Source organism: Epinephelus fuscoguttatus, linkage group LG7 (assembly GCF_011397635.1).
Source record: "Epinephelus fuscoguttatus linkage group LG7, E.fuscoguttatus.final_Chr_v1".
NCBI lineage: Eukaryota > Metazoa > Chordata > Actinopteri > Perciformes > Serranidae > Epinephelus > Epinephelus fuscoguttatus.
This window is the reverse complement of record NC_064758.1, coordinates 26,030,096-26,045,131: the sequence shown is the minus strand read 5'-3', so window position 1 is coordinate 26,045,131 and position 15,036 is coordinate 26,030,096.

The following is a 15,036-nucleotide window of genomic DNA, read 5'->3' as shown; positions in this document are numbered from 1 at the left end:
GAAGTAAATGTTGATTGGTCAATGACACCATCTGTGTTTAGACTGGCTCCTACAAGCCTCGCTTTCACTATAGTCTGTCTCCATTTACGGTACAAATGAAGTGCGTCAACCATTATGTAACCAAAACAAGAAGATGATAGCGCTTTTGTTTTCCCTGGTAGGTATCCCCAGTTACCAAAGAGTATCACTGTAAGTTCTTTGCAGTTGTTGTTCCCAGTAGCAGAAATGGCAGACGGTAAAACAACCAAAGCACCTGTGAAAACTCTAACCAGAAAAAGAAAAACAGCACCGCTGCTAAGCTCAGAGAAAAACAAAAAGTGATCCAGTTGCATTTGCAATGGTGTCACCAACAATAATACCACTTGGAAACACTAGAGGGGTAAAAGTTGAAAGTTTGTCTGTTTTATTATATACATTCTTTTGCATATGAGTTATTGCTCTGATATGTACTGCTTTTCCTGTGACTTCCCTGCAGTTGTCAGTGCTTTTATGCTACTGGAAAAGCTCTGTGGTTTATCCAAACCAATCCGCATGGACCTAATTTGACCATTTAGTGATTATGAGATAATGAAGTTGTTGAAAAAGTGTAAACTCTGTGTGAAGATCTGGGGTCACACACAAAACAAGTCCCGAAAGAGGTGCACACCGCTTCCCACACAAAAGTTGTGATCTATCAAATAGTATTGGGCAAAGCAGTTCTTCAGATGTTACTGAATCACTAGGATCAGTTCATTAAAAAGATTCATTCAAAAGATTTGTTCACCGAATCATTCAGTGCTTGGCCCGAGGAGCCTGGACTGTGTACTGCGTAGTCCGACTCACTGAACTGATACACAGCTTAGCTGCTGCTGCGTCTGCCCTGCACTGGCGAGTCTCATTACTGGCCAGCCTAACATTTTAAGTTTGTTTATCTGGAAACTAAATCTGTTAAAATAATGGGGAGGTGTGCGATTGTGTTCACGTGGCTTGACTCCTGGCTACATTAGCCGTTAGCTTGGAGAAAACAGTCCCTATGAAAGTGTATCGCTGAGAAACAATGATTTGAATCACTCAGGGATCAGAGTTACGTCGTTCACCAAGTGATTCGTTCACCGAGTGATTCGTCACGCGGAAGGCAGTCCCTCCCTGCACCCTGGCTGCCTCGTGACTTGCGAATGATTCATCGTTTGCACGGGCCTGCATGCCTGCTGCTGAGCTCAACTGAAACGAGAAATGAATGAATCAGTTCCGGAAGTGATTCAGTTCAGTACGTTCACTCAACAGATTTGTTCTTTTGAGCCATTCATTCGCAAATGACAGAACACTACTATAAAAACAAATTTGATGGGAGAAACTTTGACCCATGCTTACAAACATTTGGGAGATGAGAAATCAGCGACGCAGATGGTGAGGTGGAAGCCTGATTGTAGAAATTGTCGAATATTTTTTGCCATACACCATTTTGGGCTTTTGTCTGGATGTACATTTTTAGTATGTATCCTACGCATTGTTTATAAATAAGACCCCTGGCCTGAAAAGCATACTACAAGTGACAGACTACATTAAAATGCATCAAATCTAAGTTGTAAAACAATGTGATAGTTGTTAAAAGTTGCTGCGTGATCCTTCTTAAGGTAAGTAGATAAAAATAAAACTCCTACTCAGCCAACCAAAACACTAATTGTTCACCTTACCATTGCCGATATACCTCAGCCCTTTACATTAGTACAGACAGATGTTTGCAGTTATTCAGCTTAACTAAACAAGTACTTATTGTGTGACTGTTACAGCATGATAGAAGGGAAATAGTTTGCCACTCCATGTGTGACAAACTGACATAAAACAACTGCTGCCAAACCATTATTTTGAAGATCTGGCACCCAATTTAGGGTGAAAAACCACTAAATTAATATAAATTTGCAATTTTATGTCTGAGTTTCTTGCTATTTGAAGGAAAAAATGCTCCACACATGCTCTGTCTTGCTAGAATTCTAGTGGTTTTAGGTTTTTGTTTTAAAAGCAACAACAAAGTAATGGCAAACTTGTGCAATGGGGCCGTGATTGTTGCTTGAATAAACAACATTTATACGTGTAATAAGAGAAAAAGCTTTGACACTTATGGCATATCTACTTTCACAGTGTTTACCTTCTTGTTTCTGAACATCACTTCTTCCCTCTGTTTCTGTCTCAGCATGGTCATAGATTAGATAGTTCACCATCATCTCCCATATGGTAAAGAAATGGCATGTGCACGACGTCCAGCATTTAAGACAGGTTTCCTAATTCCTGGTAACCTGCAAAGATAAAACAAAAATATCAGCTATGGTAGTTGGATCGATTTTTCTTTACTGAATGGAAGTTTTTATCCACAAGGTTAAAGTCTCCCCTGAGAGTTATTGTGTAGGAATTTCACTGAGCAAAGCTGGGCCATTTCACTTGACAGTACAATGTGGTCTGAATAATAGCAGCTACAATAAGTGGAGTGAATGGCCAAGTAAAAACCAACATAAAGTGCGGAATAAAGAAACATCTGTGCAGTTCAGTTTTAGAAAGTCTTTGGCATCAGGACTAAAGGGGGGACAGGATATGGGTTAATTATTTATGTCTTCCCACAATCCTATGTGTTATTACCATCTTATCCTGGACACGAAAGACAGGTCTACGTATGGTAATTTTAAATCGAATGGACTAAGTCTATAGCTGATATTCCCAATTCAAGTTGAGCTGTACATGCTGACATGGCTCCAAAGTAAACAAAAGTCCGATGATAATAAGGTTTTGCTACATAAATTCCTCAGGTTTGTAATCTTCTCCCATGGCTTCTTTCTTTCTGTCTCGCCCCTTTTGAGACAACACAATGCAATACCACTCATGTCCCGTGGGAATCCATACACCGTCTCATTAGTCCCTCTTGATTCCAATCCATTGTTAAAATAGCTTCTAACCGTGACCGAAAGGACACAGTTTGGAGAGAGAATAACATTGTTCCAGTGATATTATTCACTGACATAAAAAAATTATTAAATAAGTTCCGGTAAGTAGCCAGGAGCCGACCACTTTTCCTGCATAATTCCTAATGATGGATTCATGCACGTGAGCTGGAGGCATGTCTCAGGAGATTTTCTGGATGGATGGGGCGTTGAGGTAGGAGGCTAAAGTCTGGATTAGCAAGGGATTCTTTTACACACTAAAGTCAACCTTGAAACCAATGCGTAGCATGCAGTCCCCATGGGGATGAGATTATTAACACTGTGAGCGAGGCCTGACATTATTAGGGGATATGACCAAAATAACGCATTGATAGGTAGATTTATTAATGTATTCATAGATGATAAAGTCCTGCACACACACTCACACATGCACACTTCATGTGAAAAATGTGGGTGAAAATTAGTCATGGGTCACATGAGAGGAAAAAAAACATCAAAGACTGATGACAGTGCTCCTTTCCATCTTCACACACCCACGACCCCTCTTGTTTCTCCTCTAACCCTCCATTTCCTCAGTTGTGAATGCTGTAATCACACCTGATTTTAGAGAACAGAGTGTACCCAAGCTGGTGGTAACTGGGCTGTACCTGGCATTTCAGCAAAGAAAGAAACACTCTGACATTTTTGATGGTGCACTTCATTTTCCATCCAACAGTGACGGCTTTCCCTATGCCCCTCAAACGTTACCTGCAGCTTTAAATGTGACGTGAGCCATTATCTTCATATCAGTTTAATTTGGTACCACTTTTGAATTGTCCCTGGATGCTGGATGTCTGTTTTGTTATACTGACTTTAGATTTTCTTCTAATTCTGAGAAAGTGAAATTCTCATCTCTCGGTTATTCTTTATTTAAGGTCATATTAACATGCAGGCAAGATTATGCTTCATGCCAAAGGAGGTGCTATTTCATGTGCACACTAAGTTGCAGTTCCTTGGGTGGCCACTTGAGGCTGGCTCCAGAACCCGTCAATCCCCACTGACCCCCATGTTAAAATGCCCAACTTTGCAGGCCTGGTACATAAAAACGATTTTGGTCTCTAGCCAATTTTAACATTCATGACAACTTCACAGAGGTTGAATCCAATGGGTGACATCAAGGTAGCTATGTCCATTATTTTATACAGTCTGTGGTGCAAATGAGTGGATTATTAGAACTTGAGGGTCATTACAAATGACAGCTGTCCCAACTGTTATATCTATGGTTCACAAAATTGAGCTCACATCCCAGCTACATCAGCTGATCTCAAGCAGCCCAATAAAGCAGCTGATTGATCACATGATTCCTCTCTATGCAACCTATTAGCAAATCTCATTCAGGGCACCCTATCTAAACTGCTCTCGCCTGCCTACTGTAGCTGCTTCCTCTGCAAGCCGCTTTGCAACCTGCCTCCACCCCAGCTCCTCCTTTTCGTGTTGTGTCCGACTTATCAATGTCATTTCTGTTTGTCATTGATGCTGCTCTGTTCTGTTTCCAGGGGCTCTGCTGCTGTTCTCCCTGCCTGTACACGCATGGAAGGGCAGGGAGGTTTGCTCTCTCTGCCTCAGGCTTTCTTCGTTTGCACGTGGAAAGGCAGAGAGGTGTGCTCTCTCTGCCTTAACACTGTCCAGCCAGGCGCGTGGAAGAGGCTTTTTGAGTAGGCCCAAGGAAAGGCAGAGAGGCCCCGGAGGCCATTCTGCCAAATATAATACTACAAACGGAAATAAAGTTTTCTTTGAGTGTTCCTGACTTAACTAATATAATACCGATAAGACTAGAAGATGATAGTTTCTCGCTAAGAAAAAAAATGTCTTAAAAAGAATATATATAATGACATAAAACTGAACAATGGGAGAGCTTCATCACTACAGCTGTGTTTCCTTTTCTGATGTCCCTAGTTTGACCTAAGGCCTACCAGCAATGCTGTATCACTAGCAGCTCATTAGTACCAAGGTCGATTCTGCATACCACTACAGGATAAAGAATCAGTGGGAAAGAGAAGGCATACTGGCATGACTGAACTGGATATGCTGATGCTTCAATGAGCATATAAAGTAGGAGTTTTACCATGCTCCCCAAATATGTATTTTTTTTACTGGACTACTGTCAACAATCTTATGCCCTGACAATTTTAGTATAATACCAACATTTAGGTGGGATGTGACCTTGGCCGTAATGATAACACACAGGACTTTTAAAGACATTGCACTTTTGACAGATCTGATCAAACTGAGAGTTGTTTCCAACTGTGGTCATAATAACAAGACATCTGCCACTATCCTATCCCTCAGGTCGAAATCAGTCCCTATTAGACACATAGGGCTGTTAGGGACTTTAAGCGGCGCACAGTGCAGTGCAACTGTTGTCGCTAGTTTTAGACCGTCACAGTCGACATTTTCACAGCCAGCGCCCACCCATCTGTGCACCTATGGGTCTGTAGATCTTAAAATGAGGTGTGGTCAGGCTCATTGTTGGCACATGGCTATTTTGAGGCAGCAGAAGGTGACTGCCTATGTAGGTGCATCTTATCTTAGATTTACCTTTAAGTAGCACCACTGAGTTTAGACCAGATATTTGTTGGTCAATGGGGCAGTATTGTTTCTGCTATTCAAAGGGCAAATCTCAGATAAGATGCGCTTACATAGGCAGTTTCACGACACACGTACACCCTGCTTGTTATACACACACAGACGCACAGATTGGTTGCGGGTGGTTGAAATAAGACATCATTAATGAGGAAAATATTAATTACATTCTCTAAAATGTGAACATTGCAGAATAGAGATGAGCTCCAGACTCCCCATTAAGAGAGATGCTTTGTGCATTTACACATGAAGATGAGACGAGTGACTTAATTATTTCAGAAGCGAGAATTTTAGCTGTTTCCTCTGTCAAGTTTATAACTACAGTTTTCAGTTTTGCTGCTTAACTGTTCCACAATTTGCTGCAGTGACGTTACTCCTCTTACTGCATTACTCTCCACGGACAACCACTTGCTTCTCCAATTTGCTGAATCTGACATGTAAATAGCAATGCACCTTTAAAGGGAATGGGATATGACACTCTGATTGGTTGAATTACACCCAAAACACACCTATGATTAGTTGAGGGACTAAATACAACCCCTTTGTGCCTTACTTTGCACCCTGATTATGTGCTGTTTAACTAGCATAAGTGGTTAGACAAGCCTTACATGCACTAGCACGGTGCGCTTTAGACCATGTGCTTTAGATCACTTATCATCTACTCTATGTACTACATCATGGGATGAGGGAATGGGAAGCATCTCTGTCCAGGCTGGTTTGTATTTACACTAGAAGGCGGGTAGGCGGGAGGTTCTGTCTGAGTGTGAGCATCGATGTTCTTATCCGTATAGACAGTGATGGCCTCGGTCCCATTAGTGCTTAGGAATTTCAAAGCACACCATAAATAATTCTTTGTTACCAGGCTCAGAACTCACCTTGCTCCAGAAATACCTCCCTTAATTCAATTAATAATGAGATGCCAAAGACTTTCCTCCATCAGCACTGGCAGAGAAACAGACGACTGTATTTGATGGGATGGAACACAGGTGCCTGTGGAATATGCACTGTCATGGATCAAAATATCCACCGAATGCAAGATTCATGGGCTCGGAAAACAAGGACAAACCGCACTGAGCTTCGCCACGACGAACAGCAGGGGGCGATGGTAGGCTCGATGCGAGAGGGGTGAGCTCATACCTCGTGTGTCACCTGCGAAATCAGGACAGGGAAAATGAATGACAACTGGGCTTTCCTCTCTTACTGGAAACTGTGTCCCTGAATTAAACATTTGATCTCTAATGTTGGAAAAAGGCTGAGCGCGCTTGTACGAGTAAAGTTCTTTGAAAAGAAATGTTCAAGCAGATGGAAAGTAAATGAAAGCCTTTCGGGAGAAATCCTTTTCAATAGTGGCTGTCAACATACAGTACACTGGGCTGAATAGATGATTAAAAAGCTTATGCACAGAGATTGACTTGGGCTCCTCCGGTGCTGGTGAAAGGTAGCCTAATTTTCCAGACTGGCATCTCTTCTTTAGAAAATTGCTGTGGATGTTTGGATGCCATTTTAACACATTTAAAAAGCGCGAGAAAGGCTTTCCCTACAGGGTACCATTCAGTCAAATTTGGGGAGCTTCTCTTTATTATACAAAAAATCTAAAATCTAGACTTTAGAGATGCTTAATAACCTAATCCAGAAAGAAGATGTACTATATAAATGCATATGAAATAGATTTTACTTTGTCAGATGGAAAGCAGCAGCGAGTGGTAAAAGTTCAGAAATTCCTCCTTGGATAAACGGTGCAAGAGACTATCTATCATGGCTTATGTTCTCATTTCCTCTAAAATCTTCACCTGAGAATATCTGCATAGCTGGCCTCAGGCATAAGCAGAATACAGTTAGCAGCTGCTTAGGGCCCCAAAGCCTCCAGGAGCAGATTATAAACTTGAAGTTCTCCATTCAGTTTTTTTTTTTTTTTTAAATAATTAAGGCATTTAAATTAATTATGTTTTTTACTGTTTAATGTTTGCACTTTAGTGAACTTTACTCAACAGATCCTCTTCAGTCTAGACCGGAAACTTTAGAGTATTTTCATGAAAAAATGTGATGGTGCCTTCAAGCCGTGTAGCTGTTAAAGAGGCACTTACTCAAACAGGCCACGTATCTTAAAGGTATGCTATGCAGGATTGTCGGTAACTGTTTGTAAACACACTTACCAGTGAAACAGGAAGTAAAAGCCAACCCCAGATTCACTCTCATTTGGCGTTTCGCCTTGCTGTGTTTGCGCTTTTTCGGCACTGTGTCTTGGATGCCTGTTGCTTACAGTCTGGCACCTGGTCACTATCTTTTTAGAACGCCCTGACCTAACCCAAGCCCTGTGGGGATACACACCCATAAACGTCCTGAACACAGAAAATTTTAAAAAAAGACAGATAAAAGGAAAATACAGGCAGAGGGCAGATAAATACAGGGCCACGCACTTCTAGTGGGTTATAAGTGTTGATTGTAAAACATTATTTTTGTATGAGTATATACATTGATTTTTAGTGTATCTTTAAAGGTTTTATATATGAGATTATGAACGTTAGCATAGCAGCGGTTGTGTAGTGGTAGCTGATGAGGTGGGTGTAAGTAGATGGGTGGGTTACTAAGAAAGAATTGGATATAGAGAATGAAGTCACACTCCATCTGTGTTTGCTGTAATCCAAGTTTCCCTGTTCATTGTTGTGGTAGACAGACCGGCTGTGCATGCAAGTTAGTGTGTGTGTGAGTCCCTGTGTGTGTATCCTTCAAGCTAGCTAATTTCTACCGATAGTGTTGTTGTGGAAGTATAACACCAAATGTTCAGTTCCCTCTAGGTTAAAACTGTTAGGCCTCATTTACACCGCAAGCGATGCGTTCACGTATTCACACCAAACCGAACAGACGGCACAGCGGCCGCTGCTGTCCTGTCAAAATACAAACCACAACCAAACAGTTGTTGGTGGTAGTGCGCCATGTTTGCAAATCTCCAATAAACCCCAAAGAAGAAGAAGTGTTTGGACCCAAAGCCCAGGGTAGACAGGTTTGTGCGCCAGTGATTATTCCAGTGCTTCGAGAATTACTATTTAGCAATACAAATGGGTAAGTACATGAAACATGTGCCTGTCAGGTCTCGCTTGGTCATGGGGGAGATGTCTGCAGTGGCCGAGAGAGGTCACAACACACGCAAACTTGTGTTTTTTGTTGAATACCGTGACCATTCGCTCACGACTCGCGCAAAAAAACAGTGTCTTCTATTTTTGAGCTCGCTTGCGAAAGCAACGCAACTCGAGCAGCGCGTAGAACCAATGCGGTGTGAATGCTCTCATCTGTTACCATGCTCGCCTAAATGAAAACGCAAGTAAACAGTGACCGTTCGCGAGCACTACGCAAATGCATTGCTTGCGGTGTAAATGAGGCCTTAGTGCTGTTAGCACCGTTAGCGTGGCTGGCACTGCTAGTGACTGTCATTTCAGCTGTGTAAACTGCATTTTTGTTTGTGGCATCAGAGGGGAGAGCCATGTGCAGGCAATCCCGGTTCAGACTCTGAATGTCAGATATAGCACCTTTAAAGTCGCCAATAACAACAAGGGAGTTTGAGATATTATTCTAAAGACATACCCTATTAAAAAGTGAAAAAAAAACCCAAATGTATCTTTCTTGTATGTCACTGTATGAATAAATATCTGACAAATGCATCCAACATTGCTGTACAGGTGAAAACCAGTAAGTAAGTCAAACTAAAGACAAGCCTCCGTACAGGAGACAGACCAGGTGGAGACACAGACCTGCACAGTGTACTGCATCTGGTGTCTTCTGACAAGCAGTCAATAGTGAAAAAAAGAAACAGCTTGTTCAGCAAAAGAAAGGAGTAGGAAATGAAGAGGGGAAGACATCCTGTGAAAAGCAGGAGGAGGAGGAGAAGAGAGCGAAATGAGTGCTTCAGGCTTTCTTAAAGGACACCAAAGATTAATTTGTCATCGAAAAATCTACAGAATGGGATGCATATTAGTGAACATAATTGTGTTTAAAAGCAATTATACACCAGTCATTTCCTTTTTTCAGAGATAAGAATCAGAACATTGAGCCATTTATGAAAGAGAAATGGCTGTGAGTCCAATAACGGCCAAGGGAACTGTGATACTGGTCACCCACACTGTGCAGTAGTTGACAAAGAACATAATGAAACCAAGAAATATTGGCATGTTATTTTATTATGACTCAATGTAATCTGTGCACCTTTTATGTGAATCAAAACGTATTGTCTTATGTGTTTAGACCACAGTTGTATTATTACCTGTGAACCATACTGAACAGAAATGAGAGGATGTTTGGCAAACAATCACACTGACCATGACCTTCATGTACAGTGTTGTAGCGGTGACCGGATAGTTCCACACCACCAAACTGTGTGGCAGCTACAAGAACCTCAATTAGCCAAGTAATTAGGTCATATATCAAAACAATGAAGCGCCTGGGTGAGGAGGGACAGAGATGGTCGGAGAGGAGATGAAAGAAGCAGAAGAGAAAGAGGGTGAATAGAGTTTAACGAGGAAAGGGGAAAACAAGGACGTACAGGGAGAGGGAAAAAATGACGGAGCTGGAGAACGTAAGTGAAAGGAAGACACGGAGAGAGCGTGGAAGAGACAGGAGGAAGCCACGTGCTGTTAAAAGGCTAAAGCATAAATGGGAGAAACAAGAAGGTGCTACAGACAAGACAGGCCAGCAAATTGAAAGCAACTGGAGCATGGTATGACAGAGGTAGGGAGATTTGTCAGGACATATAATCTGGTGTTTGGAGTGTGCCTTGTTGGAAATCAGTGAGTCTCATTCTGGTGACAAATCAGCACTTGAAATGCAAGAGTCAGGCTGACTTCTCAGCTGTCTCACGGCGCACAAAGATAACCACCTAAAATTATTTTGCACATATTTTTACATGACTTTTTAAATGTCAGGCAATATCGCACTACTCATCTGTTTTTCCTGTCATTAAAAACTGCAGTTAGAGAATCAATGACAGTGATGTCAGCGTGTCACTTCCTGAATATGATGTGTTGTGTATGTATGCATGATCATCTATCCAGTCTGTCTTTTTTTTCCCCTTTCTCGAAACTGTCATGTCTGCATTGCTGGTCTCCTGTGGGCCAGAGCATCACATAGCTAACACTTAACACGGTGTCCTCACACTGGGGTTGTGTTCATATGCGGTAGGTAAACAAACAGAAAGCAGGGATTGTGCTGTGTGTGTGTGTGTGTGTGAGAGAGAGAGAGAGAGATATACTCGCACACACACACACATCTTAAACGACAGTAATACTAAAAGCACTATGACAACATGCATAATTAAAGGCACGCCACCTAAAAATAGAAGGGTGGGAAACAGAGAGTATGGAAACAAGAGATGAGTGAGAAATGAGAGAAAGACAGAGGGAGGTAACGGAGAGCTGAGGAATGTCCACAGCAATAACAAAGGAGGAAAAAAATCCAATGCACACACCGTGTGGGTAGTCTGACTTTTGCATTAGGGAGTAAACTTGTCAATTTTCTTTTCCATCTTCAAACAAACAGTGTGAAATGACTCAAGCAGCTGTCTGATTGCCTGAAAGAAAAGACTTGATGGGAGAGGTGGCTTCATTATGTGGAGGGATAACAGGCAGCCGGCGAAGACGTCTGTGATATTTGCATTATTTTGTGTGGCAGATTAAAAATGGCGTTAAAGTGCTCTACATTCACAACATGTTCACGATTGATTTGCCCAAAGCATGCCATTCCATTTTACATTCCCCAGCCACTTCAATTAAAGAAAAAAAACACCTTGCTGTTACAAGTCCTCTCCTTACCCCCATTATTCTCTGTCTAGCCTTTATTTCCCCCCGCCCTCCCATCATCAGCTTATTTCAGATATGCAATCTCCTTTTTATCTTTTTCTTGTGTCTCGCTGGCCGTGCCTCAGTGCACCTTATTAAAATGTATATTTTCAAATCATTCTTCAAAGGGGAACTGTTTGCATAGAGAATCAGAGCCATGCCCCATGTTACAGGAAATTACAGTGAGACTGAGCAGATAGCCCACCTCTTTCTTGCCGTCCGCCTTCCCTGTATTGGTTTGGCAACGCTGTGCGAATCAAGTCACAAAACACTGTATACCTCCAGTTATTATATTGGCTTATCATTGTTTCTTCACATTCTGAAACGCAGCACTTGGCTCAAGTGTCAAAACAACCTATTTTCAGCAAATATTTATCTCTACAGGACTCAATCTGTATCCCAAACACCAAAACAAAACACACATATTCATAACACGACCCAGCATGTCGCCAAGCAAAATGACTGAGCTACTGTAGAGCAGCATACAGTGAAGCTCCTCTGATCCACCCTTGGACTGTTTGTTTGTTTAGGCCCCATAGCCCACACTGTCTTGTTGATAACCAACTCATTTGCAATGATAACATGCCCAAGAGGCTAAAATGAGGCCATTCACTGCGGCTGTGCTGATAGCGGATGAGGAACTCGGAGGCTGTGATTGGCTTGACTGTGATGTTCAATTAATAGTCAACTCACTGAGTCCTAACGCACATCAAAGCGCCCCATCGGGCCCAATCAATGATTGACAGTGCAGAATAATCCCTGGCACTGAAGGGCTGAGCAATATTATCTCTAACTATTTACCACAGTGGACACACCAAACAAGGGATGAAAAAAAAGAGAAATGGAGGAACTGAAAAGGTTGAAGAATAAAAGAGGAAGCCGGAGAGCGTAGAATTCTGCCAGTATCATTTTAACCAGGATGCTGCCATCTAGGCGCAAACCAACTGCATAAAAAGCATGTGAACACCGATTCCTAAAAAAGGTCCAACTTTACCCACCTACCATCCTTAGTATCCTTCCCATCTCTTGTGCTCCCAGAATGCAAAGCAGCTTAGACAGTGGGACCCCGTCACAGTTTGGCTGCAACAAAGGAGTTGTGCGGAGTACCCTGCGGGCCCTGTGCTTTCTGGCTGGCAGCTTTACATATAAAACAGGCAGGCCTATCTGTCTCTGCACAGGCTGCGGCCACAAAGTCCGAATCCCCAGCTTGGAGTACTCTGAGGATCCTCGCTGTGGAGTTCTGCACAGGGAGAGATTAAACAACAAACACTAAACATGACTCTTCTGTTCGTGTCTCAGAGAAGGAGGAAAATTTTGCATCACTGAGGGAAGTTTGGTCAAATAAAAGTCCCCAGCTTCACTGTCAGCACAAAAAATCTTTGCCTCTGCTGTTGAATCAAAGCTGATGAATCTGATTCCTTCTTGAATATACTGTGTTCAATTTAATATCAAGCTTTTGCACTGTCATGTCGCAAACTACTTATGTTCAATTAGATATGGACTTTTAGTCACGAGTTACAAGTTGGTGCTGATCATCTCTGCGGCAAATAAAAACCATTTGATGCCGTCTTTACTTTGGCTTTCAGAATTGGTCACACTGGGTGCAGATTTTAATGTATTATAATTCATTTATTTGGAGTGCAACATATCCAGAGGTGGCCAAAAGCAACTGTGACACAAGCAAACACTGACATCTAGAGCATGTTATATGATGTTACACTTTCAAAGTATAAATGTGAGGCACAAATACAAGTATCTGAAGCTAAAAGCCTTGATTTTTAACTATGTCTGGATGAGAAAAAACCTTAATAATAATTTTTCATCATTAAATCAAATTCTTCAGTTATTTTTGAGAATTTAGCTCAATATATACGGTCAAAAAATTAAGGACTGGGACTTTTAAGGGTGAACAAACCTTTGACAATAATCTTTCACACAATCTTAATATACAACAGGTCCTACTGTTGGTGTAGAGCTTATGTATTAAAGCATTTTAGACCCATAAAATATTCATTAGGCAATTGATGAAAACGTTTTACAAAATGTGTCATGTGCCAGGAAATAAAATCTAAATAAATTACAACAAACAAAAAGAAAAATAATTTAGTTTTATAAATAATAAAGTATTCATAATATTTAAAATATTTATCATAAAATATTCTCTTCAATAAGGCAAATATCACCTTATTTGACCACCTGTGAGCAATGTATATTTTACAAATACCTTGTAATACAGAATGCAGTTGTTAATTGCAGCACACATTACTGAATGCATAGCTATCCTGTCCTCTAGTGGATGTATTAAAAAACTACATGCTCAATCAATACAGTCACAAACCACTGCAACCCTCCTAAATTTGTACCATTCTATTCAGTGAGCAGCATAAGATGACAGTTTGCTACAGTACATCTGCATAATTTTAACAGCCAAAATTAGCTATGATCATCATGAAATAAGTTACTTTAGAGTAGTGGTTCCCAACTGATCCAACTATGGGGTCAGGATTTCTCCTTAGTCATTAGGCCAACGTCCACACAGCTTATTATATTCAGCGTCATACTTGTGTTTGGCCAAATCATCGAGCTAGATTGCTGTTGTCGTTGAGTGGCTGTCTGTTAGTCGCTCACTCTACAGCAGGAAACAGTACTTCAAAACAAAAGCTCTATGCCAGAAATTTACTATACTTCAAAACAAAGTGTGATTTTTACAAACATGACACATTCGTGAGTAACTTGCGGTCCATTCAAAATGGACGCACAACCCACTTTTGGGCTGAGGCCCACCAGTTGGGAACCATGGCTCTAGAGAATTCATTTGTGTTTGCTTTTTGGGAAGAGTACAATCTGGCAACAAAACACAAAGATTCATTTTATAGTGCACTACAGCAGGCATCTGTTTTACTAACAAAGACAGCATGTCGTCCACATTTCAATTCTGAGGTTCTACATTTAAAAAGTCAAGAATTCATATATCTGACATAGTTAAAAGCTTTGTGATTTGTACTTCTGTTCTGCATGGTCTCATTGTTTGTTCATTGGGCCTAAGGACAATTTGTTGGCTGGCTGTGTATCTGTGCAGTGCTTTGGTCCACCGTGTGTCAACAACTACTGTACAGAGACAAAATTGACATCAAATGCAGTACTATGTAAGATTTAATCTTCAATCAGGTAAAGGTGTTATACTGCATAAGTTGATCAAGAGTAAAGGTTATATAACCATGTTTTATGTATAAGTTCCTATAAAACTGTTTGTTATGCATCTATGTGTGATAAAACACTGTAATACAAGTTCATGTATTCATAACACAATGTTATGTATTCACATTGAAGAGCACATATATACCACACTATGTATTGTTTAATAATAACACACACACACTCTGACGTTTGCATTGCATGAAACACACTCTAAGAGTTCACATTGCATTAAAGCACAGGGGATTGTATAGAGAAAGTCCCCAGGTTTCATGTTTTTTAAAAAATAAAGTGAAACCAGGTTCGAATCTCATGGTGGGAGAATTTGGGGATTTCCAGGCCCGGAGATTACACCATTAGGTCATGTTTGGACAAGGGCCCAAGGGGCCTGCCACCAATATGTTTGGACCAGATGGAAAAGGGCTAAAAAGAAAGAGACTTGCCACCAATAGATTTGAACGCAGGTGGGAAGGATTAAAGGAAAA